Source organism: Bufo gargarizans, chromosome 4 (assembly GCF_014858855.1).
Source record: "Bufo gargarizans isolate SCDJY-AF-19 chromosome 4, ASM1485885v1, whole genome shotgun sequence".
Taxonomy (NCBI): Eukaryota; Metazoa; Chordata; class Amphibia; order Anura; family Bufonidae; genus Bufo; species Bufo gargarizans.
In genome coordinates, this window is record NC_058083.1 from 533,398,021 (window position 1) to 533,424,271 (window position 26,251).

General features: G+C 43.2%; 2 protein-coding genes across 5 annotated transcripts in view; one reads left to right on the forward strand and one right to left on the reverse strand.

The window, feature by feature from the left end:
• LOC122934762 (gastrula zinc finger protein XlCGF57.1-like) overlaps window positions 1–26,251 on the reverse strand; it is a 956,305-nt gene that overhangs the window by 430,686 nt on the left and 499,368 nt on the right. The window lies entirely within an intron of this gene.
• Window positions 1–26,251, forward strand: part of LOC122934783 (zinc finger protein OZF-like) — a 493,591-nt gene that overhangs the window by 407,342 nt on the left and 59,998 nt on the right. The gene's annotated exons all lie outside the window — the stretch shown is intronic.

Genomic DNA, 26,251 nt, shown 5'->3' on the forward strand with positions numbered 1-26,251 from the left:
GAGAGTTTCACATGACATCACTCTTATCTCTAGTAATAAAACAGGGAAAGGTCTGGAAAGGTGAAGGATTCTTAGAATCTCTGTAGTGATCGGCGTCTCCCTATACACAGGATTACACAGTAGTGAAGAAGTCGTCTGGTGAGTGTGTGACACCCCGTGTGTCAGGAGGATGGAGCAGGACCCAGAGCCCCATCACCGAGCCTCCACCTCATTCACTGATACATGAGCAGAAGATCCTAGAACTTACCACCAGGATCACTGAGCTGCTGAGCGGAGAGGTGAGCGCTGCTGGGAATGCTGGGACATTATACAATAACGCCAAGGGAGGGGTCTGGTAATGACTGTATCCTTGTGTTGTCAGGTTCCTATAAGGTGTCAGGATGTCGCTGTCTATTTCACCATGGAAGAGTGGGAAGTATTTAGAAGAACACAAAGATCTGTACAAGGACGCCATGATGGAGAATCCCCAGTCCCTCACACCAGCAGGTAAGAGGAGACCTTCCATGACTGTAGACCTTCCATGACAAGTGGTACCTTGGAACCGAACGAGTTCGGGAAATGTTTTTTTACAGTAAAAATTAATCTAGACTTCGACAAGTAATAACTTCGGCTCATGTGAACCAATACATTCTAATACAGCACAAAGAGCTCGCTCCGTACAGTATTGGACCAAAGTTTTATGCAAATTGACTTCGGATGTTTCATCCAAAGTCGATTCGCTCATTCGTATTCATGATGCTTGGGAGAAAATAATTCAAGAGCACTTTGCATCCCCCAAATGGTAATATATACATGTATTTTGTACTAACTAAAACGAAATACTAATTACTTTCCAGATTTCTTTTTTTTCTTATTTGATCTTGCCTGAGCTGCTGCTCCATTTTGTTAAGAACAGTTCAGTAGCCACCAGGGCCCAGAGTGAGTGAGGGGGCCATGCCGATTTGCCATCCCAAACGCCCCATTTTGCACGACCAGTAGTTAATATAGCAAATTAATCATCTGCAGCAGCAGCGCTTGAATGAGGCGCTACCTGCTTCAGATAGTAACAGCCGACCCAGGTCCTGCCCCCCGTCAGCGTCACGGTGGAAGGCTGGAACAAGGTAGGAAGAGTGCTGAGGAGAGGATTCAGAGCGCTGAGCTCCGCCTCCTCCGGCACAGAAGGAGAAGCTGCAGTGCTTACACTCGCCAGCCACCGATGTGTCCACACATGGCCCCACGCACCCATCTGTGAGTGTGTCTGTGTGTGACCTAATGCCCACCCCAGTCTTCTCAGTGCCCAGCAGCCAGATTCTTCAGACCGTGGGCTGGGTCTGTGGGGGCAGCAAGAAGTGGCGCAGCAAGCAAGGAGGGCCTGCTTCCAGCAGTAGCCAGAGTGAGCAGCAGCCAAAGCTCCATAGTAAATTTGAATGAATGTTAATGATGGGCAGCAGGGCAGGGCAGTGGGCTGTGTGAGTGTGATAGGGGCACTCAATCAGAGCAGAAGTGGCAGAGAGAGTCACTGAGGCCAGCAGCAGCCATTTTAGTCAGATTGCAGCCACTCTGCAGCTTTTGCTCTAATCTGACTGAGATGGCGGCTGCTGGCCTCAGTCTCTCTGCCACTGCTTACAGGTGCCCATCCCAGCACACCAAGTGTGTTTGACCATCAAAATGGTGGATTATTAATCGCACACCAAGTGTTTGAATATCAAAATGGTGGATTACTATTGATGCTTCTCTTCTCAGGTGCCGAGCCCAGCACACCAAGTTTTTGAACATCAATCTGGTGTATTATCAATCCCTGTATGATACAGGGATTAATAATCCACCATTTTGATGCTCAAACACTCGGTGTGCTGGGCTGGCCCTGTGTGAGGAGAAGGATCAATAATCCACCATTTTGATGTTCAAAGTAACACTTGGTGTGCTGGGCTGGGCACTAGGGATGAGCGAATTTATGTATTCAAGTTTGGCGTACAAGGCTCGGATTATCTAAGAATTCCATAAGTTATGGTACCTGGAAAGGGAGGGACTGCAGCACCAGCAGCTTGGTCAGGAGCACATTCAGCTTCTGCGTCGTTGAATGCGTGCATACATACTTCTGTCTCTTGGCAATTGCTTCACTGATTGATTGCTGACGGAATGACTGACGAGGAGGAGCAGGAGCATCAGGACCAGCAGACGATGTGACAGACAGATAGCTCCCTTCGACTGAGGTGGTGTAGCCTTGACTGCCTGCAATGGGGTGCGTGAGGCTGGGTGATACAGCGGTTGCTGCGGAAGAGTGGACCACCACATCAGAGCCACGGTTGTCCCAGGCCACTTTATGGTGACGCTGCATATGTTGACAGAGGGCCGTGGTGCCAACATTTGACACTCTGAACATTTGGCACCCTGGCCACGCTTCACCTTCTGCCCACAGATTCTACATATGGCCATGTTCACCTTCTCCAGCGTCTTGACAAAAAAATGCTACACCACCAAGTAGTTGATTTTACTCCCAACACTCCGCACTGAGTGATTGCTAGTGCCGCTGCTTCCGTGAACCCGTGCACCACTCCTTTCCGGCTAGGTAGGCTGCTGTGTTTGGCTGCCGACCTGCCACTGCTGCCACCCTGCTGACTCCCAGCCGTGCTACCACCTTGCTGGTTCAGCCGCTGCCTCACGGGCAAGCTGCCACCGTCTTTTCCCGATGATGATGAAGCCCCTTCTTCATCCGGATACCAAGTGTGATCGGCTTCATCATCATCGAGTAGTGTCTGCACGTCACTGATGTCCTCCTCGACGGTCTCTGAGTCAGGAGCCTGACCGCTCAGAACACTACCTCGAACGCCACTCTCCTCATCACTACTTGCCCGCCTAGCGGAGGAAGCGGCGGATGTTTCCTCGAGATCTTGGCTGGCCTGTAGCTGCTGACTGTCCTCTAGTAGCTCGTCCTCGCTGTATAGGGGAGCTGAGCCCACAGCATATAATACTTCTCTGGCTGAAGGAGCAGAAAAGGACAAAGGCAGGTTGAGGACAGATGAAGGCACAGGGTCTGCTCCCGGGACATTCCAACTAAGGGTTGTGTCTGATGAACCCACCGACTGTTGGCTGGGGGTGTCTGATGTCACTTGGGATGAAGTGGATGACCGAGTTAACCAATCAAGAATCGCTGGGTTGCTGGTCAAGACCCAACCACTAGATGATACCAGGAGCTCAAGCCTCTCGCTGCGACTCCTGCTGCCACGCCCCCTTACTGTGCTGCGTCCTGTGCGTGCGCCAGAAACATTTATGCCTCTGCCACTCCTCTGTGCATGGCCTGTCACTTCTCTGTCTGACATACTTTTAGCTGAATTAAATAAATTAAAAGCAAATTAAAACGCCCCTAAAAGCCCAGAATATATTTTTCTTTTTGGACTGAAATAGGCCACTAAATGATTTTAGCGGAAATAACTGAAAAAGTTAACTGCGTATATATTTTTCTCTTTTTCTCTAGAGATATGACAACAAACGCTTTTAGCGCAGATAACACCAAATGTAAATAGCGTCTATTTTTCTTGTATTGTACTGAACTGACAATAAACTCTTTTAGAGCAAATAACACCAAATGTGAACTGCGTCTATTTTTCTATTTTTCTCTAGAAATATGGCAACAAACGCTTTTAGCGCAATTAACAGCAAATTTGAACTGCGTCTATTTTTCTCGTATTGTACTATAATAGGGCACTAAACGCTTTCAACATATATAGCTGCAGAAGTGAACAGAGTATATATTTCTCTTTTTCCACAGATATAAGCCACTAAAGGCTTTTCAACATAACACTTGCACCCCAATAACTAATTGCTGGAATGACAGAGCTGTATAATGGCTATATGGATCCCCAAATAATGTTTCCCTGCACTTGTAAATCGCTCTTTTTCACAATGAGGTTTTTCCTATGACTCTCCCTAGCATCTGCACACGTCTCTCCCTGCCTGTGAAATGATTCCTCACTATCCTTTCCCTGCACTAGTAAATGGCTTTTTTTGCGTTTTTTCACAATTATGTTTTCTTTCACTCTCCCTAGCGCCTGCATACACGTCTTTCCCTGAACAAAGTACGCTGGTGAATGGCAGATTCTAATATGGCTGCCGTATTTATAGGGCTGTGACATCACCAGGCTGGCTGGCTGCTGATTGGCTGCATGCATGGCATTATGGGTCATCCTGCCTTCCCAGAGCTCCTTGCCCCATGTCCTCACACGTGTAGCCGCCATTGTAGCCATGTTAGGAAAAATTGTGATTCGTTACCACGAAGCGCGAGGAAATTTACATTCGTTCAGAATCGAATTTTTCATGAAATTTTGAATGAATTCGACTTTGTCAGCTTCGATTCGCTCATCTTTAGTTCTTACCTAGCAGCTCAGCTACAAACGATAAGAGAGTGGCAGTCTGACCCTGTGATAAAATATTTGGTAGGTGACTTGTGTTGCTGGAAATCGGACAGTTGAAGCAAAGGAGAAGACCTGCGTGCCGTGTCATGGTGAATCTTTGCATTAGAGTTTGGGATTATACGGGAAAGCTATTAGGGGTCACTGCTGCATTAGATTTTACTCTACTTTGGGGAAATGTTCAACTGGGCGAGTTCTTAAACATATCTCAAGACAGGTTCTGGGCTAGGGCATTCACTATATTTCACAACTTTTTAGGGATGGGGTTATTTCTACATTAGAAGCGATTTCGCACTCGTAAGACTAATTGGTTTAGATATAGACAATTGCACTCTGCTTACAGGTCAGTCTCCATTATTTACAGTAGAAAATAATAGATTTATAGAGATTTTGACTAAGGTACAGGAGGGGAAGAGTAAGTTATCACATATATATATAGGGGTTTGATCTATGGCATGGTATGTAGGGAATCATTTCCAAGTTGGGGGAGATGGAGATGTGAGGTTCCCAGATTGGTTCAGTCAGATTGGGACAGGATTTATTGCAACATGAGTAGATGTTCAGTGACTACTAATCACACTGTAATACAGTTCCATTTGGTACACCAGTTATATTTATCTTCTGCTCGACTCAAGGATGTATGGGGGGCTTAACTAGGGTTGCCCCAGGGGGGGACCACGAGTTTGTGGACTTCATGCATCTATGCTGGTCTTGCAGATATGTTCAGATTTTTTTGGCAGGATGTATATGGGACTGTCAAAAATAGGACTGGGGTACAATTGCCTTTTAATGCCCAAGTTGCCATATTAGGGGACATAGAGAAAGATCAAGGATCAGCTTATAAGTTTAAACTAATCTCTATGGTTCTCATGTTGGCTAGAGTGATTATAGCACGTGGGTGGATGGCTAGAGCTGCTCCTGATAGAAATAACTGGCTCAGTTTGGTTGATAAAGTGAAGGCATATGAAAGGATTAGACATATTTCCCAAAATAGTTCACAATAGGTAATAAGCAGATGGCTCACTCTGAATTGTCACAGTTGGTGCACAGGTTCAAGAAGACACACCCCTAATTCTGTGCTGCATAAATATGTGTTGAATGGAACCGGCACTCAAACAATCGGAACACACGTGGGATTGTTTTAAACTTATAAAACTTTTATTAAATAATATGTTTTTTGTGCACTTCTAAAAAAATATATAAAAAAATATATAAAAACATATAAAAACATCAAAATAATATACTGCTGCACACATTCAATTCAAGGCTTTCAGTAAAGAAGAGTCGTTACTATGCTGCCCTGTAGGTTCGCTATACCATATGTCGCTGCATCCGTATCCCGCTTGTTTGATGGGACTAATGAATCGCAGCCGTCTATGGTCGAGCGACCTATTTGTAGGGCTATTTGTATGGCTCCTTACAAATTGACAGTTACAAGCAGATGGTTATATGGATAGTCCCTGCGACAGATATATAGTATAGCTTTCAAGCAACAGCTCGCATTGTATAATGCATCCAGTCCTCTAGCGAAGTTTTCTCAAGGCTCCGAGTGTATCACCCAAGCAAAGTCGGTAGTTCGGTAAAGTTTTTAAAGTCCCACCTGTATTAGCACAGAGATATAGCGTAGCTCCACGTATATTTCTATCGATTGTATGTATTACTCACTGCGTTCCGTATGGGTTCACTATATGCGTCCCGTAGTCGGTTGTTAGCGTGGCGTCCCACGCTTCCACCTTTCTCCGGTATGTTTGTATTACTTCCAGGCTCTGCTGAAATCTCGCCTTTAGTCTCGCGAGAGTCTTGTGTCGGGTAATTATTTCGTGAATCCCAATACGGTGTTCCGTATATGTGAGTTAGCTGGAGTTCTTTCTGTCTTTGTTTGAGATTATCAATAGTCAATCCTTCTGTACATGGCCATGCACCGTCTCACAGGTAACACCCAGACGCGTTTCGAGATGCTATCTCTTCATCAGTGGGTCGCCTGTGAGTTATGGTGTCTTAGTTCTTATACTCTCCTCTTAATTGTTTGATTGATCACACTTGTTATCGCTATGAGATCCAGTTCACAATTGGTTTATCTTTTTCTCTGTGATTCTGTCATTTCCTCAGTTGTTCACCATCATTAAAGCTTTTATGCATCAGCTACTTTTCGAAATATCGAATAGTATCGATATTGTACAATATAAAATAAAGCATATAGTATAAAAAATGTCATATAAAATGTGACATAAAATGTGACATAAAAAGGGAAATACAAGAATGCAATATAGAAAGATTTTTTTGAAAAAGTCTTTTTCACATAGGTACATTTCTATTAGCCAGGGGTTATCTGTCTGTCCTTGCTTTCCCATTACTATTTTCGATATATTATTGTTTCTTTTTTTCTCTATTTGAATCCTCAACTCTACCAGTTTTTTTATTTTTTTCTCCTAATAGAGGTAATTTTTACTTAAATGGGCTATATGTTTAGCATGTAATTCGTTCATCCTACAGTATTAGAATCTCATTCTATTTCATTCAAGGCAGATTTCTCATGTATGTCTTTGTTTACAGCTGTATGGAGTGATTCTACATTTTTATGGGGAGGCAGGTTTCTCATAGTGCTGTCTATCTTCTATCTACGCATTCATTCGTAACTATATGGTGTAATCCTGCATTTTCATGGAGGGACCTTTATAGAGGGACATCTAAACAGAAGGGTTTTTATCTTTGAAAATATCTGAAGTGTCTCCTCGAGACTCCACCTACATGTCATAGATCGTCCTCTCTATCTCGTTTCTAGGTATGACTGTATGGTTCCCCTGTTTGTCACCATATGTTCAGGTCTGATGGATCTGTATTTTATATAAAACCAAAAATTTCTAGGTCTGAATTTAGTCCTGCAGGGAGAAGACTCCCAAAGTCGTATATTCTCCTGGACTCTGCCCGTGACATTCTCATAATGTGATTCCCCCCCCCTCCAGTGTATGTCTACCTTCTCCAGGGCCACGAATGAGAAGCCCCTGGGGTCACTATTGTGTACCATTTTGAAATGGTTCGATAGGGAATGGTTTTCATATCCCTTCCTGATGTTGTTTAGATGTTCTGTGATTCTGACCCTCAGGGGTCTCTTCGTTCTGCCAATATATTGTTTCTGGCAGGGGCACTGGAAAAGGTAGACAACACTGGAGGAATCACACGTTAAGCAACCCCTAATGTCCATTGTGAATTGATTCTGAGTAGATTGAACCCTAGTGGTCTTTCTCGGGAATGTTGAATTTTTACACCCTGAGCATCTCCCGCATCTGTAGAAACCATCATCCATTTTCAGCCAATTTTGTAATGTGGGTTTGATTTTTTGATTTTGATTTTTTATTGAAGGTGCAATCTTTATACCCAAATTGGGAGCTTTAGTAAAGGTGATTAAAGGGGAGGTGTGCAGTGAAGGTCCAATGATTTTGTCTCTTAATAAAAAGTGCCAGTGTTGGTTTATAATATGACGTATCTGTTTGGCTTGTGTATTATACGGTAAAATTAATCTCAACTCACATTCCTCATTTATGTTTTTCTGGGTATTGGGCTGAAAAAAGGTTTTTCTCTCAGCTCTTTTTATTTTTTCTAGGGCATCTATCAGGACTTTTTCGGGGTAGTTCTTACTCTCAAATTGACATTTCATTTTTAGGGCCTCTGTCTCGAAGTCTGTTTCGTCGGTACAGTTTCGCTTAATGCGGCGAAACTGTCCCGAAGGAATATTTAACAGCCACTGGGGTAAGTGGCAGCTTGTGAATGGTATAAAGCTATTTTTAGCCGTTGGCTTATAATAGGTTTGGCATATATATCTGTTGTTACGTTGGGTGATCTGTATGTCCAGGAATTCTATGGATTCTTCTTTTATTTTGGACAAAAAAGTCAAATTTTGGTCATTTTGGTTCAGGGCCTCTAAGAATTGATGTAACTCGTCTGTATCTTTTTTTCCAGATGAATAGGACGTCGGCGATGTAACGACGCCATAGGGCCAGGCTCGACCCCAGTTTCGGGTTAATGTTTTCACATTCCCACTGTGCTAAGAATAGATTTGCATAACTGGGGCGAACCTGGTCCCCATGGCTGTCCCACATAGCTGTAAGTAGTGCTCACCCTCAAAATAAAAGTGATTGTGGTGGAGTATAAATTGGATTCCCTCCATCAGATATTCTATTTGTCTAGTACATATGGTGCCATCTACTTCCAATTGTGATTTTACAGCTGCTATACCTTGATCGTGTCTTATGCTTGTGTAGAGGGACTGGACATCTAGGGTGCCAATGATCCAGTCTGGCTCTACATCTAAGTCCTCAAGCGTTTTAATAATATCTGTGGTATCCCGAATATACGATTTGGTTCTTCTAACTACGGGCTGTAATATTGTGTCAATATACTGGGAAAGGTTAGAGGTCAATGAACCTATCCCAGATATTATAGGCCGCCCTGGTGGATTTTCCTGGCATTTGTGTATTTTGGGCAGACAGTAGAAGATGGGGAGTCTTCCCTGTGTGCCCAAAATGAAATTGCGTTCTTGATCTGATAGAATGCTGTCCTTTAGACCTCTAGGAGAAATTAATAAGTGCATTAGATTCCATCATTAATATAAGCTCTACAACACTTTCTAACACACAGTTAAAACTTCTAGATAAAGGGTTGAAATTCGCACCGACGTCTAAACCGACGTCTAAACTTAATAAATTTGACACATTTATAGGACTGCAAAAATTCATGAGAAGATTATGTTTGAGGAAACATTACTTAAAAAATCCGATAATAGTAGAGCCCCAAGTGAAAATAAATGAGGGAGAGATACAACATACAAATCTAAGAAATAAATCTAAGAAATTTCCAAAAAATGAGATTGGCCATGAGATGGCAACGTTTCAAAGATCGGTCGAGAATGATTTGAGAAAAATCAAAGATAGACGAAAGTCAAAGAAATAATTTAACAGAGGGAGAGATCCGTGCTATTAAAGAATTACAAAACAAGAAAATATCACAATACGCCCCGCAGATAAGGGGGGGGGGCATAGTGGTTATGAATACCACACAATATACAGATGAATGCCTTAGACAACTGAGTGATACAGTCACATACAAAAAGTTAAAAGGAGACCCAGGGCAGGAATTTAAAAAGAGCCTCATTAATTATTGTGATAGAGGTCTAAAAGGACAGCATTCTATCAGATCAAGAACGCAATTTCATTTTGGGCACACAGGGAAGACTCCCCATCTTCTACTGTCTGCCCAAAATCCACAAATGTCAGGAGAATCCACCAGGGCGGCCTATAATATCTGGGATAGGTTCATTGACCTCTAACCTTTCCCAGTATATTGATACAATATTACAGCCAGTAGTTAGAAGAACCAAATCATATATCCGAGATACCACAGATATTATTAAAACGCTTGAGGACTTAGATGTAGAGCCAGACTGGATCATTGGCACCCTAGATGTCCAGTCCCTCTACACAAGCATAAGACACGATCAAGGTATAGCAGCTGTAAAATCACAATTGGAAGTAGATGGCACCATATGTACTAGACAAATAGAATATCTGATGGAGGGAATCCAATTTATACTCCACCACAATCACTTTTATTTTGAGGGTGAGCACTACTTACAGCTATGTGGGACAGCCATGGGGACCAGGTTCGCCCCAGTTATGCAAATCTATTCTTAGCACAGTGGGAATGTGAAAACATTAACCCGAAACTGGGGTCGAGCCTGGCCCTATGGCGTCGCTACATCGACGACGTCCTATTCATCTGGAAAAAAGATACAGACGAGTTACATCAATTCTTAGAGGCCCTGAACCAAAATGACCAAAATTTGACTTTTTTGTCCAAAATAAAAGAAGAATCCATAGAATTCCTGGACATACAGATCACCCAACGTAACAACAGATATATATGCCAAACCTATTATAAGCCAACGGCTAAAAATAGCTTTATACCATTCACAAGCTGCCACTTACCCCAGTGGCTGTTAAATATCCCTTCGGGACAGTTTCGCCGCATCAAGCGAAACTGTACCGACGAAACAGACTTTGAGACAGAGGCCCTAAAAATGAAACGGCAATTTGAGAGTAAGAATTACCCCGAAAAAGTCCTGATAGATGCCCTGGAAAAAATAAAAAGAGCAGAGAGAAAAAACTTTTTTCAGTCCAATACCCAGAAAAACATAAATGAGGAATGTGAGTTAAGATTAATTTTACCGTATAATACACAAGCCAAACAGATACGTCATATTATAAACCAACACTGGCACTTTTTACTAAGAGACAAAATCATTGGACCTTCACTGCACACCTCCCCCTTAATCACCTTCACTAAAGCTCCCAATTTGGGTATAAAGATTGCACCTTCAATAAAAAATCAAAATAAAAAAATCAAACCCACATTACAAAATTGGCTGAAAATGGATGATGGTTTCTACAGATGCGGGAGATGCTCAGGGTGTAAAAATTCAACATTCCCGAGAAAGACCACTAGGGTTCAATCTACTCAGAATCAATTCACAATGGACATTAGGGGTTGCTTAACGTGTGATTCCTCCAGTGTTGTCTACCTTTTCCAGTGCCCCTGCCAGAAACAATATATTGGCAGAACGAAGAGACCCCTGAGGGTCAGAATCACAGAACATCTAAACAACATCAGGAAGGGATATGAAAACCATTCCCTATCGAACCATTTCAAAATGGTACACAATAGTGACCCCAGGGGCTTCTCATTCGTGGCCCTGGAGAAGGTAGACATACACTGGAGGGGGGGGGAATCACATTATGCGAATGTCACGGGCAGAGTCCAGGAGAATATACGACTTTGGGAGTCTTCTCCCTGCAGGACTAAACTCAGACCTAGAAATTTTTGGTTTTATATAAAATACAGATCCATCAGACCTGAACAGTATGGTGACGAACAGGGGAACCATACAGTCATACCTAGAAACTAGATAGAGAGGACGATCTATGACATGTAGGTGGAGTCTCGAGGAGACACTTCAGATATTCTCAAAGATAAAAACCCTCTGTTTAAGATGTCCCTCTATAAAGGTCCCTCCATGAAAATGCAGGATTACACCATATAGTTACGAATGAATGCGTAGATAGAAGATAGACAGCACTATGAGAAACCTGCCTCCCCATAAAAATGTAGAATCACTCCATACAGCTGTAAACAAAGACATACATGAGAAATCTGCCTTGAATGAAATAGAATGAGATTCTAATACTGTAGGATGAACGAATTACATGCTAAACATATAGCCCATTTAAGTAAAAATTACCTCTATTAGGAGAAAAAAATAAAAAAACTGGTAGAGTTGAGGATTCAAATAGAGAAAAAAAGAAACAATAATATATCGAAAATAGTAATGGGAAAGCAAGGACAGACAGATAACCCCTGGCTAATAGAAATGTACCTATGTGAAAAAGACTTTTTCAAAAAAATCTTTCTATATTGCATTCTTGTATTTCCCTTTTATGTCACATTTTATGTCACATTTTATATGACATTTTTTATACTATATGCTTTATTTTATATTGTACAATATCGATACTATTCGATATTTCGAAAAGTAGCTGATGCATAAAAGCTTTAATGATGGTGAACAACTGAGGAAATGACAGAATCACAGAGAAAAAGATAAACCAATTGTGAACTGGATCTCATAGCGATAACAAGTGTGATCAATCAAACAATTAAGAGGAGAGTATAAGAACTAAGACACCATAACTCACAGGCGACCCACTGATGAAGAGATAGCATCTCGAAACGCGTCTGGGTGTTACCTGTGAGACGGTGCATGGCCATGTACAGAAGGATTGACTATTGATAATCTCAAACAAAGACAGAAAGAACTCCAGCTAACTCACATATACCGAACACCGTATTGGGATTCACGAAATAACTACCCGACACAAGATTCCCGCGAGACTAAAGGCGAGATTTCAGCAGAGCCGGAAGTAATACAAACATACCGGAGAAAGGTAGAAGCGTGGGACGCCACGCTAACAACCGACTACGGGACGCATATAGTGAACCCATACGGAACGCAGTGAGTAATTCATACAATCGATAGAAATATACGTGGAGCTACGCTATATCTCTGTGCTAATACAGGTGGGACTTTAAAAACTTTACCGAACTACCGACTTTGCCTGGGTGATACACTCGGAGCCTTGAGAAAACTTCGCTAGAGGACTGGTATATTATACAATGCGAGTTGTTGCTTGAAAGCTATACTATATATCTGTCGCAGGGACTATCCATATAACCATCTGCTTGAAACTGTCAATTTGTAAGGAGCCATATAAATAGCCCTACAAATAGGTCGCTCGACCATAGACGGCTGCGATTCATTAGTCCCATCAAACAAGCGGGATACGGATGCAGCGACATATGGTATAGCGAACCTACAGGGCAGCATAGTAACGACTCTTCTTTACTGAAAGCCTTGAATTGAATGTGTGCAGCAGTATATTATTTTGATGTTTTTATATATTTTTTTATATATTTTTTTAGAAGTGCACAAAAAACATATTATTTAATAAAAGTTTTATAAGTTTAAAACAATCCCACGTGTGTTCCGATTGTTTGAGTGCCGGTTCCATTCAACACATATTTCCCAAAATAAGCTACAGGTATGGTCCAAATTGTGGTCCATATGGTAAAAGGTTGTAGCTACCTCGCTCCACCAGAGGGATTGTGATTGTGGGGTTTGTACCTATGAATTTCTCTTTGGCAGCAGCCCTGTGATAGGTTCACATTGAGAAACTAGATGTTTGATGTATTTGATAGGGCTGCCATTTCTTGAAATTATGAAAAAAGTATTAAAGTAAAAAAAAAGAAAAAGGAAGGGAAATGTGTTTTGCAATTTAGCATGTATAAGAGTAGGTCTAGGTAATGTCCAGAAATGACACAGGCCCCATGAAAGTGCAGTAGGTGGTCACACAAGCTTTAGCTAATCCTAGCAGTGGACCCTCACAGCCACAATCCGATTGGCACTGGTAAAGGTAAGTGAAAACCTGGTGTTCATTCATTAATAATGTTCCCCAAAGTGTGAAAAGTTTGTTAAGCATATGGGTGACATAGAGCATATGTTAGGGCCATACAGTGGGCGTATACTCAGGCGGTGGGTACATGTTTATGCCAAATTTGCTTCCATTCATGATATCTATCCTATACACTTTGGGGCAGCTTGTGTTGTCTGTTGACATTGGGATGTATTATACTGTACGGTCTGGATAGAAACACCCTTTGCCATCTCTACAAGGGATTCAATTCTGGGAACTTTGCAGACTAAGAACTTCCTAAATGTTATACAAGTAAATGTGATTCTCTTGCTAAATTGTACATTATCCGGTGTTATTACATTTCTGATTTACTTTGTTTCCTGATCCTGACTTACTATTGTTTTAGTAAACCTTAAATGATAAAAAATCATTTGCTTTGGGGAAATATTAAAATTTTGTTTAATTTTCTAGGTGAAGATGGGTTGAGCAGCTTCCATGGATACTTCAATTTATCTTCCTATCATGAAGTAGAAGATAATACCACACAAGCTAATTCAATAACTCCTAATGTACCTTCAGTCTTTCAAAGCGAAGATCTTTCCACTGACACCACTGGTCACAAGAAAAGTTTATGTAATCAATTACTGATTGGCAAAACAAGAACTAAACAGAAATGTGAGAAACATTTTAAAAAAAAATCTAATCTTTCTTTGCATAAGAGAAATCATCGCAAATCATTTTCATGCTCTGAATGTGGGAAATATTTTTCCAGGAAATTTATTCTAGTTGGACATCAGAGAATTCACACAGGAGAGAAGCCTTATTCATGTTCAGAATGCGGAAAATCTTTTGCCACAAAATTCATTCTAGTTGGACATCAGAGGACTCACAGAGGAGAGAAGCCTTATTCATGTTCAGAATGCGGAAAATCTTTTGCCACAAAATTCATTCTAGTTGGACATCAGAGGACTCACAGAGGAGAGAAGCCTTATTCATGTTCAGAATGCGGAAAATCTTTTACCACAAAATTCATTCTAGTTGGACATCAGAGGACTCACACAGGAGAGAAGCCTTATTCATGTTCAGAATGCGGAAAATCTTTTACCACAAAATTCATTCTAGTTGGACATCAGAGGACTCACACAGGAGAGGAGCTGCATTCATGTTCAGAATGTGGGAAACGTTTTAGTCAGAAATCGCACTTTTATAGACATCAGAGAACTCACACTGGGGAGAAGCCATTTCAATGTCCTGAATGTGGGAAGTGTTTTAGTGCGAAATCAAATCTTGTGGACCATCTAAGAATCCACTTAGGGGAGAAGCCATTTTCATGTTCAGAATGTGGGAAATGTTTTACCCGTCAATCAAATTTTATTCGGCATCAGAGAACTCACACAGGGAAGAAGCCATTTTCATGTTCAGAATGTGGGAAGAGTTTTAGTACAAAATCATATCTTGGTACACATCAGAGAACTCACACAGGTGAGAAGCCATTTTCATGTTCAGAATGTGGGAAGAGTTTTAGTACAAAACAATATCTTGGTACACATCAGAGAACTCACACAGGTGAGAAGGCATTTTCATGTTCAGAATGTGGGAAGAGTTTTAGTACAAAATCATATCTTGTTACACATGAGAGAACTCACACAGGTGAGAAGCCATTTATGTGTCCTGAATGTGGGAAGTGTTTTCGTGCGAAATCAATGCTTGTAGAACATCAGAGAAGTCACACGGGGGGGAAGCCATTTATGTGTCCTGAATGTGGGAAGTGTTGCAGTGGGAAATCGCAACTTGTTGCACATCAGCGAGTTCACACAGGGGAGAAGCCCTTTTTATGCTCAGAATGTGGGAAGTCTTTTAGTCACAAATCAACTCTTTCTAGACACGAGAGAACTCACTCATAGGAGAAGCCATTTTAACGTTTAGATTGTAGGAAATGTGGAGCTTCATTGTAGGACCTGCATTAACTTAATGTGGTTTTACGAGACTTTAATACCGATAACCTATTCTTAGGATAGGTTATCAGTACCTGAACAATGGAGATTTAACAGCTGGAACTCCCACTGATGAACTATTGGAGAAGGCATCAGCGCTCACAGTAGCACCACTGCCTTCTTTTTTTCTAGGCCAATGACAACACATTCATTGGTCACTGAGGTCACGTGCCTGCTCCGCCAACTTCATTCATAAAGTAGGCGGAGCAGGCACGTGACCTCCGTGAGTTATGGCCGCCCGGCCTGCCTGCTCGCTGCTAGTGCTTACTACAGGAGCGTGACATGTACCGGTGAGCAGGGGGAGCACATCATTATTCAGTTTAGATCTAATGATTAACACTACGTATAATACAGTACATACTGAGTGTCGGGGCCAGAGTACAGTTCCTGTACTGCCCCGCCGCTCTCCCCGTCTACTACAGTCCCTCCTCACTAATACATCACAATCTGCAATGCTGCAACATCGCAGACTGCTATGTAAATTGCCAGCATTCACCCCATAAGACGCAAGGGCACTTATAGCCCACTTTTGAAAAAACTGACTAGGGTCTCTGCTGCACTGTACCGTATTTTTCGCCCTATTAGATGCACCTAGGTTTTAGAGGAGAACAATAAGAAAAAAATATTTTCCATTACACCTCAGGTCAGATACGCAATCAGACCCCCAATGTTAATAAGACCTCTGCTGACAGCCCTAATCAGACCCCAATGTCAATCAGACCTCAGATCAGACCCCCAATGCCTCAGACCAACCCCCCAACCTTTAGCCATCTATTAGCCCCCATGTCAGCCATCAGCCCCCATGTAAGGCAGCCATCAGCCACCGATGTCATCCATAAGCCCTCATGTCAGCCAGCCATCAACCCCCCATGTCAGCCGTTAGCCCCTTATGTCAGCTATCAGCCATATTTCAGCCATCAGCCCTTTATGTCAGCCATCAGCCCCCCATGTACAAAAGACAAAATGTAGAAGAGAAGAAAAATATAATAATATAAAAGATATATATATAAAAAATAAAAATCGGACTGCACTCCAAAAGTATCTTCAATGAAACAGTGTGTTTTTATTCACTAATATGGTGGCAAAGAGCGACGTTTCGGCCCATACGTGAGAAAGGCTCATGTATGAGCCGAAACGTCGCTCTTTGCCACCATATGGGTGAATAAAAACACACTGTTTCATTGAAGATGCGTTTGGAGTGCAGTCCGATTTTTTTTATTCTACATAAGTGGGTAAGCACCTGTTACCATACTTGGACCTTGCACCCGATTTTCTCCATAAACTCCTTTTTTGAGTGGTGTTGCCAGTGGTTTTTTCGGGTATATAATGACTTTCTGGATGGATAAAGACTCTATAGAGGAAAGAGGTCATAACTGTATTTTATTACACAGCATCGCCTGACCAAGTACAATAGCAAAGCCACAGCGCTTCAGCCATATTTTACTCATCTCATAGCACTTTTTATTCCATTTTAATTGAAAGATATTTCCACTCTTCATATTATTCTTAATTCTTATTTTTGACTATTAATGTGAGTTTTATCAAACCCTCGCTTTTTATACCTACAATTCCGCCCCCCCTTTGAGTACAAATTGTACATGTATATACTTTTTTGTTATGATTTATGTTTCTTGTAGATTTGATAAAGGGGTCATGTGCACCCCGAAATGCGTTCTCTCAATAAACCTGTATTTTCCAATTCCGGTTGTGATTTGCGCCTCACGTCCACCAGCTCGCCAGACCACAAAAGTCGTGACTGGAACCGTCATTATTTCTAGTATTCCACCAAATGGCGACTTGGCTGTCGCCCTAGGTTCTTCTGGACACGGCAGCTCCAACCTGATACCTAAGTTCATCCAGCGGACCTTCATCACGGTTGCACCTAATTCGGTGCACCCTGAACAGTTAGCTCTCCTGCTCCTGGACGCCACCGCTCCTCACCATCGCGATCCTCTTCATCCTGCTGTTGGCTGTGTATTGCAGTGCACAGTGTGAGGTCACAGTGTGCTCTCATGCTGTGCGCAGCCCTGCACAGCCAATAGCCGAACCGAGGACTAGGAAGCAGTGAGTACAGATCCTTCACCGCTTCCTGGTACTCCTGTACTAATAAAGCGCTTCCATAATGGAAGCGCTTCATTAGTACCACGTTAAAGACGGCCCTGATTGCCGCTGCCCGGCAAACAATCTTCCAGGTCCTGGGCCGCGGCCCGGCGGTTGTGGACAACTGATCTATTCCACTGTTCCATAACAACTTGGCCTTAGAACACATTCTGAAGGCTATTTCAGTGCTTCAGATGGCAACCAAAATTTTTTGTCTTGTCGCCATTTGTGCCTAGACCCTCCTCTGCAGTGGCGTGCTAAGGGGGGGGCGGTCCACTTGGGGTGCTAGAGCCCAGAAGCAATGAGAGCACTTCCATCAATACAGATAGAAGCGCTCATTGCTGGAGCGCAGGGAGCTGCGTGTGTCCCTCACCACTCAGCTCCCCGCGCTCCTCCCCTTCCTCAGGCCAGTGGCGCTCTGAATGGTGAAGATGGTGAAGCAGGAAGACTTCTCCCCGCTTCACCATTCAGCCTGCAGACACAGATCGCGCTGCCGGCCTGTGTGGGCGGAGCCGGCAGCCCAGAAATCTGCATAAGCTCCACCCACACAGTGCTGCAGAGCGATCTGTGTCTGCAGGGTAGAGAGGACTGCGAGCTTCAGGAACAGGACAAGGTGAGGAGGTACTGTGTGTTTTTTAATTTTATTTTGTTAACACAGAGGACACACAATGGGTATTTGTACTCTGGAGGGGGAACAATGGGCATTGCTATTATGAAGGGGGCATAATGGGTATTTCTATTATAGAGGGGGCACAGTGCACAGAGGGCATTTCTACTATGAAGGGGGCACAGACGGCATTATTACTGTTAAGGGGGCACAATGGGCATTACTAGCACAGAGGGCATTACTAGTAGTGTTGATTGCAAATATTCTAATCGCAAATATTTATCGGGACCATCGGCACTTCGAGAATTGGAAGATCTAGAGTATAATGCTATATCTTCGTAATTGCGAATATTCTAGATTTTTTTTTATCATTACCCATGTGATCCCTCACTGCTTCTCGCTTATGGGCCAATGAGGAGGCTGCAATATCTTTGTTTGAGCTTAGCAACATCCCTAGCAACCAATAGGAAAGTTGCCGACCCCTTACTATATAGGAACCTCCCCAGCAACCATTTTCTGCAGTTTTTTGCAGTTCTGAGAGAGCAGTGACATTGCTGTGCTTTGTGCTTTGCTGAGTCATTACATTAGATAGTTAGTTAGCTGAAATATATATATATATATATATATATATATATACAGGTCCTTCTAAAAAAATTAGCATATTGTGATAAAGTTCATTATTTTCTGTAATGTACTGATAAACATTAGACTTTCATATATTTTAGATTCATTACAAACCAACTGAAGTAGTTCAAGCCTTTTATTGTTTTAATATTGATGATTTTGGCATACAGCTCATGAAAACCCAAAATTCCTATCTAAAAAAATTTGCATATTTCATCCGACCAATAAAAGAAAAGTGTTTTTAATACAAAAAAAGTCAACCTTCAAATAATTATGTTCAGTTCTGCACTCAATACTTGGTCGGTAATCCTTTTGCAGAAATGACTGCTTCAATGCGGCGTGGCATGGAGGCAATCAGCCTGTGGCACTGCTGAGGTGTTATGGAGGCCCAGGAGGCTTCAATGCGGCGTGGCATGGAGGCAATCAGCCTGTGGCACTGCTGAGGTGTTATGGAGGCCCAGGATGCTTCAATGCGGCGTGGCATGGAGGCAATCAGCCTGTGGCACTGCTGAGGTGTTATGGAGGCCCAGGAGGCGTCAATGCGGCGTGGCATGGAGGCAATCAGCCTGTGGCACTGCTGAGGTGTTATGGAGGCCCAGGAGGCTTCAATGCGGCGTGGCATGGAGGCAATCAGCCTGTGGCACTGCTGAGGTGTTATGGAGGCCCAGGATGCTTCGATAGCGGCCTTAAGCTCATCCAGAGTGTTGGGTCTTGCGTCTCTCAACTTTCTCTTCCCAATATCCCACAGATTCTCTATGGGGTTCAGGTCAGGAGAGTTGGCAGGCCAATTGAGCCCAGTAATACCATGGTCAGTAAACCATTTACCAGTGGTGTTGGCGCTGTGAGCAGGTGCCAGGTCGTGCTGAAAAATGACATCTTCATCTCCATAAAGCTTTTCAGCAGATGGAAGCATGAAGTGCTCCAGAATCTCCTGATAGCGGCTGCATTGACCCTGCCCTTGATAAAACACAGTGGACCAACACCAGCAGCTGACATGGCACCCCAGACCATCACTGACTGTGGGTACTTGACACTGGACTTCAGGCATTTTGGCATTTCCCTCTCCCCAGTCTTCCTCCAGACTCTGGCACCTTGATTTCCGAATGACATGGAACAGTCCAGTGCTGCTTCTCTGTAGCCCAGGTCAGGCGCTTCTGCCGCTGTTTCTGGGGAATGCGGCACCTGTAGCCCATTTCCTGCACACGCCTGTACACAGTGGCTCTGGATGTTTCTACTCCAGACTCAGTCCACTGCTTCCGCAGGTCCCCCAAGGTCTGGAATCGGTCCTTCTCCACAATCTTCCTCAGGGTCCGGTCACCTCTTCTCATTGTGCAGCGTTTTCTGCCACACTTTTTCCTTCCCACAGACTTCCCACTGAGGGGCCCTGATACAGCACTCTGGGAACAGCCTATTCCTTCAGACATTTCTTTCTGTGTGTTATCCTCTTGCTTGAGGGGGTCAATGATGGCCTTCTGGACAGCAGTCAGGTCGGCAGTCTTACCCATGATTGCGGTTTGGAGTAATGAACCAGGCTGGGAGTTTTTAAAAGCCTCAGGAATCTTTTGCAGGTGTTTAGAGTTAATTAGTTGATTCAGATGATTAGGTTAATAGCTCGTTTAGAGAACCTTTTCATGATATGCTAATTTTTTCGAGATAGGAAATTTGGGTTTTCATGAGCTGTATGCCAAAATCATCAATATTAAAACAATAAAAGGCTTGAACTACTTCAGTTGTGTGTAATGAATCTAAAATATATGAAAGTCTAATGTTTATCAGTAATTACAGAAAATAATGAACTTTATCACAATATGCTAATTTTTTTAGAAGGACCTGTATATGAAAAATGGATGCCCTTTTTTTTTACTGTGCAAGGATTACCATATATTTTGTCCTGTGCCATTCTTCACTACAATTCTATATGCCGTATACTATGATTTAGATACACTTGCTGTCAGTATACAGTGCTAGTCTAGTATTTTATTTATTATATTCAAAATAACATACACCAACCACAGTATTATGCAGAGATTATTATATACTTTTAACAGTCCCATTATATGTTACAAATGTACATAATACAATTCAGACAAATTGTGTGTCAGTATATACAGCAATTTTTGCATGACATTTAAAATACTTATTGATTATTGATTGTCTGCTGAGCTGTGTATCTAATCCCATCCTGTGTGATACTGTCTGCTGAGCTGTGTATCTAATCCTGTCCTGTGTGATACTGTCTGCTGAGCCGTGTATCTAATCCTATCCTGTGTGATACTGTCTGCTGAGCCGTGTATCTAATCCTATCCTGTGTGATACTGTCTGCTGAGCTGTGTATCTAATCCTATCCTGTGTGATACTGTCTGCTGAGCTGTGTATCTAATCCTATCCTGTGTGATACTGTCTGCTGAGCTGTGTATCTAATCCTACCATGTGTGTTACTGTCTGCTGACATGTGTATCTAATCCTATCCTGTGTGATACTATCTGCTAAGCTGTGTATCTAATCCTATCCTGTGTGATACTGTCTGCTGAGCTGTGTATCTAATCCCATCCTGTGTGATACTGTCTGCTGAGCTGTGTATCTAATCCTATCCTGTGTGATACTGTCTGCTGAGCCGTGTATCTAATCCTATCCTGTGTGATACTGTCTGCTGAGCCGTGTATCTAATCCTATCCTGTGTGATACTGTCTGCTGAGCCGTGTATCTAATCCTATCCTGTGTGATACTGTCTGCTGAGCTGTGTATCTAATCCTATCCTGTGTGATACTGTCTGCTGAGCCGTGTATCTAATCCTATCCTGTGTGATACTGTCTGCTGAGCTGTGTATCTAATCCTATCCTGTGTGATACTGTCTGCTGAGCTGTGTATCTAATCCTATCCTGTGTGATACTGTCTGCTGAGCTGTGTATCTAATCCTATCCTGTGTGATACTGTCTGCTGAGCTGTGTATCTAATCCTATCCTGTGTGATACTGTCTGCTGAGCTGTGTATCTAATCCTATCCTGTGTGATACTGTCTGCTGAGCCGTGTATCTAATCCTATCCTGTGTGATACTGCCTGCTGAGCTGTGTATCTAATCCTGTCCTGTGTGATACTGTCTGCTGAGCTGTGTATCTAATCCTATCCTGTGTGATACTGCCTGCTGAGCTGTGTATCTAATCCTATCCTGTGTGATACTGTCTGCTGAGCCGTGTATCTAATCCTATCCTGTGTGATACTGTCTGCTGAGTTGTGTATCTAATCCTGTCCTGTGTGATACTGTCTGCTGAGCTGTGTATCTAATCCTATTAGGTGTGATACTGTCTATGAAGCTATTACATGTATTTGTATAGAGTGTGATACTGTCTGCTGAGCTGTGTATCTAATCCTATTAGGTGTGATACTGTCTATGAAGCTATTACATGTATTTGTATAGAGTGTGATACTGTCTGCTGAGCTGTGTATCTAATCCTACCATGTGTGATACTGTCTGCTGAGTTGTGTATCTAATCCTACCATGTGTGATACTGTCTGCTGAGTTGTGTATCTAATCCTACCATGTGTGATACAGTCTGCTGAGCTGTGTATCTAATCCTCTCCTGTGTGATACTGTCTGCAGAGCTGTGTATCTAATCCTATCCTGTGTGATACTGTCTGCTGAGCTGTGTATCTAATCCTATTAGGTGTGATACTGTCTATGAAGCTATTACATGTATTTGTATAGAGTGTGATACTGTCTGCTGAGTTGTGTATCCTACCTTGTGTGATATTGTCTATGAAGCTATTGTATGTATCTGTATGTAGTGTTATACAGAGATAAGGAGCCCTGCTCTGTGCACATACTGGACACTGCAGCCACTGATGGATTTCAGTCCCTGTACTTCCCTGTCTTGTGGATGAGGCCTGATTACAAGGTAAATAAGTGATAGAAGACGATTCATGTTGCTATTGGAAAACATAACGCAAAACATTCTTAGGCCCCTTGCAGACGAGCGTGTCTGGATTAGGTCTGGATGCGTTGCGTCTACGATCGGGGAAAATCGTGCGAGTGCGTAAGCAATTTCAGTCAGTTTTGACTGCGATTGCGTTGCGTTGCTTAGTTTTTTCTGCGCGAATGCAATGCGTTTTGCGCGCGCGTAAGAAAAAAATGATTGTGGTAGCCAGACCCGAACCCGGACTTCTTCACTGAAGTTCGGGTTTGAGTTAGGTGTTCTGTAGATTTTATTATTTTCCCTTATAACATGGTCATAATGTAAAACAATAGCATTCTTAATACAGAATGCTTACTAAAATGTGGCTTGAGGGGTTAAAAAAATAATAATAATTAACTCACCTCATCCTGTTGTTCGCGCAGCCGGCATCGTCTTCGTTCTTCTTCTTTCAGGACTAGTGATGTCCCGAACTATTCGCCGGCGAACCGTTCACGGCGAACATAGCTTGTTCGCGTTCGCCGCGGTGGGCAAACATATGCGATGTTCGGTCCGCCCCCTATACATCATCATTGAGTAAACTTTGACCCTGTACCTCACAGTCAGCAGACACATTCCAGCCAATCAGCAGCAGACCCTCTCTCCCAGACCCTCCCACCTCCAGGACAGCATCCATTTTAGATTCATTTGGAAGCTGCATTCTTAGTGAGAGGGGGGACAGTGCTGCTGCTGCTGCTGATCTAATAGGGAAAGCGTTAGCTAGGGCAGTGTTCTGTGTCCACAGACTCATCTGCTGTAAGGACAGCGTCCTGACAGCACCCCAAAAAGCCCTTTTTAAGGTTGGTACATCAGTCTGCTTTTATTTTAAATTTTCTATATATATATATATATATATATATATACACTGCAGTTGCCTGCCCGTGTGTGAGAGGCCACAGGCCCACAGACTGTACTGTGTGCACACCACTCATATAGGGTGTCACAGTACCTTGCAGATGAAAAAAAAGTAATTTTTTTTTAAATATAATCACAGTTGCAAGACAGTGAGAGGCTGAAGGCTCACAGACTGTGCTGTGTGCACACCATTCATACAGGGTGTCACAATACTTTGCAGATAAAACTAGTCAATTTACTTTTTCTCTGTGATATAATCGCAGTTGCAAGCCAGTGTGTGTCAGGCCCACACAGACTGTACTGTGGCCACTGGCCAGGCCACCACTCATACCGTTACAGGGTGTCACAATACCTTGCAGATTAAACTAAAGTCAATTTATTTTTTCTCTGTGATATAATCGCAGTTGCAAGCCAGTGAGTGTCAGGCCCACACAGACTGTACTGTGCCCACTGCCCACCACTCATACCGTTACAGGGTGTCAAAATACCTTGCAGATAAAACTAAAGTCAATTTATTTTTTCTCTGTGATATAATTGCAGTTGCAAACCAGTGTGTGTCAGGCCCACACAGACTGTACTGTGCCCACTGCCCACCACTCATACCGTTACAGGGTGTCAAAATACCTTGCAGATAAAACTAAAGTCAATTAATTTTTTCTCTGTGATATAATCGCAGTTGCAAGCCAGTGTGTGTCAGGCCCACACAGACTACTATGCCCACTCCCCACCACTTATATAGGGTGTCACAATACCTTGCAGATAAAACTAAAGTCAATTTATTTTTTCTCTGTGATATAATCGCAGTTTCAAGCCAGTGTGTGTCAGGCCCACACAGACTGTAGTGTGCCCACTGCCCACCATTTATATAGGGTGTCACAATACCTTGCAGATAAAACTAAAGTCAATTTATTTTTTTCTCTGTGATATAATCGCTGTTGCAAGCCAGTGTGTGTCAGGCCCACACAGACTGTACTGTGGCCACTGGCCAGGTCACCACTCGTACCCTTACAGGGTGTCACAATACCTTGCAGATAAAACTAAAGTCAATTTAATTTTTTTCTCTGTGATATAATCACAGTTGCAAGCCAGTGTGTGTCAGGCCCACACAGACTGTACTGTGCCCACTGCCCACCACTTATATAGGGTGTCACAATACCTTGCAGATAAAACTAAAGTCAATAAAAAATATTCTCTGTAATAAATATAATCGCAGTTGCAAGCCAGTGAGTGTCTGGCCCACACAGACTGTACTGTGGCCACTGGCCAGGCCACCACTCATACCATTACAGGGTGTCACAATACCTTGCAGATAAAACTAAAGTCAATTTATTTTTTCTCTGTGATATAATCGCAGTTGCAAGCCAGTGTGTGTCAGGCCCACACAGACTGTACTGTGCTTACTGCCCACCACTTATATAGGGTGTCACAATACCTTGCAGATAAAACTAAAGTCAATTTATTTTTTTCTCTGTAATAAATATAATTGCAGTTGCAAGCCAGTGTGTGTCAGGCCCACACAGACTGTACTGTGCCCACTGCCCACCACTTATATAGGGTGGCACAGTACCTTGCACGCATATTACCACTTATCTAAAAAAAATGACAGGCAGAGGCAGGCCACCCCGCAGGGGCTGTCGTGGTGCTGTGATTTCCACTGGCCCTGGAATAATGCCCAGTGTTCAGAGGCCACGTACCCTGAACCCGAAAACTTCGGAGGACATAGTTGACTGGCTTACACAGGACACCCAATCTTCAACAGTTTCCGCTAAGAACCTTGACGCACCATCCTCCTCCAGCTCAGCTTCGGTCACCTACTCTCAAGTTACCACTCTCCCGCCTGCCGCCACCACTACCACAGCCACCACAGCCGCTTCACTTGATCCGTCAGAGGAGTTATTTACACATCAGTTGGATGAAATTAGTGATGTGCAACCATTATTGCCAGAGGATGTAGATAACAGGGATATGTCTCAGTCAGGCAGGATTACACACATGGACGTACAGTGTGATGATGATGATGATGTTGTACCCGCTGTTGCTTCCTTTGCTGAGGTGTCAGATACAAGTGAAGTGGTTGATGATGTTGATGTGTCCGTGGATGCCACGTGGGTGCCTGCTCGAAGAGAAGAAGAAGAGGGGGAAAGTTCAGAAGGGGAGACAGAGAGAAGGAGGAGACGAGTTGGAAGCAGGGGGAGGTCGTCGCAAGGAGCTAGTGGCACAGTCAGACAGCATGTATCGGCACCCGGGGTCAGCCAGACAGCACGCCAATCAACGCATGCTGTTGCCACCACCAGAATGCCGTCATTGCAAAGCTCAGCAGTGTGGCATTTTTTTTGCCTCTGATAACAGCAATGCCATTTGCAACCTGTGCCAAAAGAAACTGAGTCGTGGGAAATACAACACCCACCTAGGTACAACTGCTTTGCGAAGACATGCTCTCACATCACAAATGCCAATGGGATCAACACATGAGTACAAGCAGCAAACAAACTCAAAGCCACCATCCTCCTCTTGGTCCAGCATCTTCAGCCACGTCAACCACTGCTGTCCTCCTTGCCCCCTCTCAACCACCCGCCACTCCGCCTCTCACCTTCAGCAGTTGCATCTCATCTGCCCACAGTCAGGTGTCTGTCAAGGAAATGTTTGAGCGTAAGAAGCCAATGTCACAGAGTCACCACCTTGCCCGGCGTCTGACAGCTGGCTTGACGGAACTCTT